The sequence below is a fragment of the Grampus griseus genome (genome assembly GCF_964374135.1).
Source record: "Grampus griseus genome assembly, chromosome: 11".
NCBI lineage: Eukaryota > Metazoa > Chordata > Mammalia > Artiodactyla > Delphinidae > Grampus > Grampus griseus.
Window position 1 is genome coordinate 16,626,450 of NC_139005.1, and position 6,560 is coordinate 16,633,009.

General features: G+C 38.5%; 1 pseudogene across 1 annotated transcript; it reads left to right on the top strand.

Annotated features, from left to right (window-relative positions):
• Positions 1-4,955: 4,955 nt before the first annotated feature.
• Positions 4,956-5,592, top strand: LOC309829391 (small nuclear ribonucleoprotein-associated protein N-like; annotated as a pseudogene). Its single transcript has one exon. The product of its transcript is annotated as a small nuclear ribonucleoprotein-associated protein N-like (transcript).
• The last annotated feature ends 968 nt before the right edge of the window (positions 5,593-6,560 follow it).

Consider the following 6,560-nt stretch of genomic DNA (forward strand, 5'->3'; position numbering starts at 1 on the left):
GTCAGCACAGCTCAGGAGAAGTCACAGCCTATGCTCACTTCAGATCCATCTCTCCCACCAAAGCCACTGGGCACAGATAGACTGCATAAGGACTCTCCCACACAAGGACACACCTTCAAGACCAGGATAGGTAACAGTTTCACCTAATTTAATAGAGACAAAGAAATATGAGAAGACAGAGGAATATGTTTCCAATGAATGAACAAGAAAAAAAAATGGGAAAAAAACCCCATATAACATGGAGATAAATAATTTACCTGATAAAGAGTTCAAAGCAATAATAATAATGCTAACTGAACTTGGGAAAAGAATAGAAGAACACAATGAGAACTTCAACAAAGAACTGGAAGATATAAAAAAAGAACAAGTTAGAGTTGAAGAATACAATAACTGAAATGAAAAATACACTAGAAGAAATTAACAGCAGACTAGGTGATACAGAAGAATGCATAAGTGATCTGGCAGAGACAATAGTGGAAATCCAATCAGAACAGTAAAAAGAAAAACAAAATTTTTAAAAAATGAGAATAGTTCAAGAGACCTCTGGAACATCAAGCATACTAACATTTGCACTAGAGGGGTCTTGGAAGTAGAAGAGAAAGAAAAGAGGGCAGAAAATGGGTTTGATGAAATTATGGCTGAAAACATCCTGAACCTGAAGAGGAAAACAGATACCCAGGTCTGGGAAGCAGAGTCCCAAACAAGATGAACCCAAAGAGACCCACACAAACATGTATTAAAATGGTAAAAGTCAAAGGTAAAGAGAATTTTAAAGGCAGTAAGAGATAAACAAAGAGTCACATACAAGGGAATCTCCAGAAGGATATCAGCTGATTTTTCAGCAGAAACTTTGAAGGCCAGAAGGGAGTGGCATGATGTATTGAAAGTGCTGAAAAGAAAAAACCTACAACCTAAGATACTCTACCCAGCAAGGTTACCATTCAGATTTGAAATTGAATAAGAGATAGTTCTCCAGACAGGCTTTCTGCTAAAAGAGTTTATGACCACTAAATGGTTCTTACAAGAAATGTTAAAGGGTTTTCTTTAAGTGAAAAAGAAAATGTTATAACAAATAAGAAAATATAGGAAGAGAAAAATCTCACTGGTAACAGCAAAGGTATAGTAAGGGCAGTGGATCAACCACTTAAATGAGCTAGAACAGAGGTTAAAAGACAAAAATTGTAAACTCAACTATCACTACAACAAACAGTTAAGAGACAGACATAGAAGATGTAAAATACGGCATCAAAAACACAAAATGTGAGAGGAAGGGGAAGCAAAAAATATATCTTTTAGAATGTGTTTGAATTTAAATGACTATAAACTTAAAACAAGTAGATATAGTTAAATGTTGACATATATGAAATTCATTGTAACTGCAAATCAAAAACCTACAATAGAAATAAAAAGGGAGAGAGAAAGGAATCCTTAAGAAAATCTTAAGAAAATCATCAAACCACAAGGGAAGTGACTAAAAAAAGAAGAGAAGAGAAGAGAGAAGAACTACAAAAACAACCAGAAAACAACTTACAAAAAGGCAATAAGTACATACCTATCAATAATCACTTTAAATGTCAATGGGTTAAATGCTCCAATCAAAAGTCATAGGGTGGCTGATCGGATTAAGAAAACACAACCCATCTATATTCTGTCTACAAGAGACTCATTTCAGAACTAAAGACACACACAGAGTGAAAGTGAGGGGATGGAAAGATATATTACAGGCAGATGGAAATCAGAAGAAAGCTGGGGTAGCAATACTTGTATCAGACTACTTAGTGTTTAAAACAAAGTCTATTAAAAAAAATAAAGCAGAGAAAGACATTATATAATGATAAAAGGGTCAATCCAAAAGAGGATATAACAGTCATAAACATATATGCACCTAATATAGGAGCACCTAAATTTATAAAGTAAATATTAACAGAGAAATTGACAGTAATACAATAATAGTAAGGGACTTTAATACTCCACTTACATCAATGGATAGATCATCCAAACAGAAAATCAATAAGGAGACAGTACCCTTAAATGACACATTAGGCCAAACGGATTTAATAGATATTCATACAACTTTCCATCCAAAAACAGCAGAATTTGCATTCTTTTCAGGTGCACATGGAACATACCCTACTATAGTCTATAAAAATATCGAATCACTATGTTGTAAACCTGAAACTAACATAAAATTGTAAGTTAACTATACTTTGATAAAAATAAAAATTAAATTAATTAAACAAATATACTATTCATGCCTTTTGAATCTGGTAGCACATGTGAAGGGAATGTTGGAAAAGGCATTTTTCACTTTAGGGACTTAAAAATTCCTATGATGCATTTTAAAGGATGGCAGGAAAGAATGACTACGTGTGGTGTGAAAACAATGGCAATTCTAAATTACTTTCCAGCAAAGTGATTCTGTGGTGCAAAGAGGTGAGAGAGTGTGTGTCAGAAAATCACCCAGGTTGCTAATTTTTAGCTTTTTTTTTTTTTTTTTTTTTTTTTGCTGTACGCAGGCCTCTCGCTGCTGTGGCCTCTCCCGTTGCGGAGCACAGGCTCCGGACGCTCAGGCCCAGCGGCCATGGCTCATGGGCCCGGCCGCTCCACGGCATGTGGGATCTTCCCAGACCGGGGCACGAACCCGTGTCCCCTGCATCGGCAGGCGGACTCTCAACCACTACGCCACCAGGGAAGCCCCTAATTTGTAGCTTTTTGCATAGAAAATAATCTTACTTATATCTTCATGGTGGAGTGGAATAATAGAAGAATTATTTGACACCATGTAACACGGATTTAAAACACATTTCTGAGAATGTTTAGAACACTGATACCACCTTCACACTATGTTTGGCAATCCATTAATGAGATAGTTTTAAAACTATGTAGCAACATAAAAAATGCTTAGAGAAAAATCAGTCATAACCTGGAACTCTAACACAAAAACTGTTACTGTGTTCTATTTTCATATGTAAATACTGTATATATTAACAATTTTGTATCTTTTGTTTTATTTGTCACTAGTTCATATCTTTCAATTTTTTATTCCTTTTTAAATTTTTATAATCAAAAATTAATTGTTAAGTTTGAAGCCTATAAACAGGGAATGAACAATATTTTTTTAATGTAAAAAAATAAAAAGTAAAGCTTGTTAGGAAAGAATTCTAAATATCTTCCCAAGCCGTGGAATACTTCTTGAAGGAATCAGCATGCAATGTTAGACTTCATTTAATCACGCCAATCTTAAAATGACATCAAAGAGATAAAAAGAATATGAATCCACAAAGACAAAGAGAATGAGAGAGAAAAGTTACAGGCAGAAGACAGCTACACATCTATGCAAGATGGAAAAACAACTGAGGAGATATAATGACTTATGTTTCAGTCTCCATAAGGCTAAGAGAGCAATGTTAACAAGAAGCAATACTCCTCAGCAATAAAAAGGAAAATTATTGATATAGAAGGCAGATAAATCTCAAATTCATTATGCTGAGTGGAAAAAAAAAGCCAGGCAAAGAGTACATTCTGTACTATTCCATTCATAGAAACTTCTAGAAAATGCAAACAAATATACAAGAACAAAAAGCACATCAGTGGTTGCCCAGCGAGGGGGTAAAGGAATAGAGGAGAATGAAGGAGTGGAACAAGGGATAAACTGCAAAAGTGCACAAGACAACTTTTTGGAAGATGGAAACATCTGTACATCTGGTTGTGGCGATGGTTTGCAGTGATGGTTTCAGGGGTGTATAAATTTGTGAAAACCAATCAAATTGTCCACTTTACATATGTGCAGTTTAGTTTATTTCTATAGTACCTAAATAAAGATGTAAAACAACAATATAAAAATAAATAAAGGGATAGCTAAGGATCATCAGATACTTAAAGAAAGCTCCAATAAGAAATACAGAGACCAAAACAAACATTCAAAGGTAAACAGAAAGGAACTGAAGGAAATAGAGACCACAAAGGGACAAGAATTTTAAAAAGAGAGAGAGAGAGAAAGCTCTAAATAGTATCCTCGTAGATAAGAATGGATTTTACATCAATGAAACAAAACCGAGGTGCTATTCAAAAGGCAAGAGATCTTGAAAATTAAAAAAAAATATGATTGTCAAAGTTGATTTTTTTTTTTTTTTTGCGGTACACGGTCCTCCCACTGCCGCGGCCTCTCTGGCCACGGAGTACAGGTTCCAGACGCGCAGGCCCAGTGGCCATGGCTCACGGGCCCAGCCGCTCCGCGGCATGTGGGATCTTCCCGGATCGAACCTGTGTCCCCTGCATTGGCAGGCGGACTCTCAACCACTGCACCACCAGGGAAGCCCCAAAGTTGATTTTTAAATAGAAAAGTTAGTCTATCAAGTTTAGGATATTTCTAAGACGTTCAAAAAACTAAAGATATGGAAAACCAGTGAGAAAAAAATACATAAGATTAAACTAATAAATCTAATCCTCAAAAGACTTTTGGAGGAGCAGAGTGGAGCGGCCAGTGTTGCCTAATGCTCTGTTTTGAAGAACAGCCAGCGGTGCAATGGAGCAGACCAGGGACTGCTCACACCTGAAACGGACCACAGAACAGGCACATACCAGAGGTGGAAGTTCAAGTCACACGTAGAAGGACAACCTCACCAAGCGATCAAGAGTGTCCACTGTGCCCGCAGAGATCTCAGCAGCAGCAAGTACCCATGGTAGATTTTAAGGCAAAATTGACGTGGACATTCTTAGCTGAGACACCAAGAGGTGGGTAAAGCTGTATTGGAATAGCCAGGTAGCTGATTGAAGCAAAAAAAAAAAAAAAAAAGCTTTATCTAGTCTTTGAAGATTCTGCCCCAGCTTGCCTTGTTTGTAGGAGAACCTGCGTCATACCTCTAACTGTAGCCTTCCCTTAGGTCTCAAGGATCCTGAAACCTTCCAGGGGACATTAGATTTGGTGGAATGGCAACCATGACTGTGCAAAGAGCAACAAGATGCTGCAGTGCATTAACTGTAGATTGAGATGTATCTTGCAAGATGGCCAAGTCTTCATTGGCATCTTTAAGGCTTTTGACGAACATATGAACTTGATCCTCTGTGACAGGAATGAGATCAAGGAGATCAGGTTAAAGAATCCAAAGCAGCCAGAGCATGAAGAAAAGCAGGTTTGGGGTCTGGAGTTGCCACATAGAGAACTTGGTTTCTGTGACTGTGGAGGGTACACCCCCAAATATACTGGCATTGCTTGGGTACCACTTGCTGGAACTACAAGAGGTCCTGGGGTTGGCAAGGCAGCTGACTGAAGTGTACCAGCTAGTGTTCCAATTCCCCAGGCTCCTGCTGGATTACCAGGTCCTGTCCGAGGGGTTGGGAGGCCATCCCAACAGGTAATGACTCCAGGGAAGAGGCACTGTAGCTGCTGCTTCAGTGGCTGCTACTGCCAGCACTGCTGGAGCCCCAGCTCAGGACTCACCAAGGCAGGGGACTCCACCCACACCTGTTGGTCCAGCAACCCCAGCTCCAGGCCTTATGGCTTCCCCACCTGGTATGAGACCACCCATGGGCCCACCAATTGGGCTTCCCCCTGCTCAAAATTCAGAGGTAGGCAGAGGACTGCTGTTTTGATTGTAATACCGTTTGGGTGTTTTAAATTGTGAAAACACACATTTGGTCAAACTAGAAATTATTTTTTTAAAGACATTTTAAAAATCTTTTACTTTTTAAAAATTTTATACATAGACCATCCATTCATATTATTTATTATATCCTCACCTGAATCCTCAATTCCCTCTCATTTATTCCCCATACCTAATCTTTTCCACATCATGTCATGACCGCAAATATGATTTGAACCCGTTTACTTCTCTAAGTATTCTGAAGTCCAAGGCTTCATCATCTCTCATCTGGAATACTGCCTAGTCTCCCAACAGATGTCCTGTTTTCACTCTTGCCACCTTCTGATCTATTCCACACACAGCAGTCAGGCTGATGTTTTAAAGATGCTGAGTACAAGTCACACCCCTGCTCGGACCCCTTCAATAGCTCCGGATTGTCCTCTGAATAAACCCAAAGTCAGCTCAGCCTCTGAGCTCCCGCATCTTCGGGCTCCTGCTTCTGTCTCCAGCATCATCTTTCTACCACTTTCTTGTTCCTCCACTTGCATTTGCACATGCTGCTTCTCTGGCCTCGAACATTTCCCCAGCACTCTGTCCTTGGTTTTCTCTCATGCTTTAGGATTCAAGTTGAGTGCTGCCATTTTTTTCTTTCTCTCACCACCATGTCAATTCTCTCCACAGTATGTACCATTTGTAATTGCGTATTTACTTATTCACTTGCTTATCTTTGTTTCCTCCACAGGCTCTAAGCTGCATGAGACCAGGAACTTTGCTTTGTTCACTGTTGTATCTCTAGTACCTAGAATATCCCCTGTCACAGAGTAAGTCCTTAATCACTCCTGACTGAATCAATGGAATGGATTCAGTGAATGGAATATACAATAGGACAGTTTTTCCTCAAAAGTGTACATATAACCACTGAGGAGATCTGTTTTTTTTTTAATTTTATTTATTTATTTTTTTTAGGAGATCTGTTTT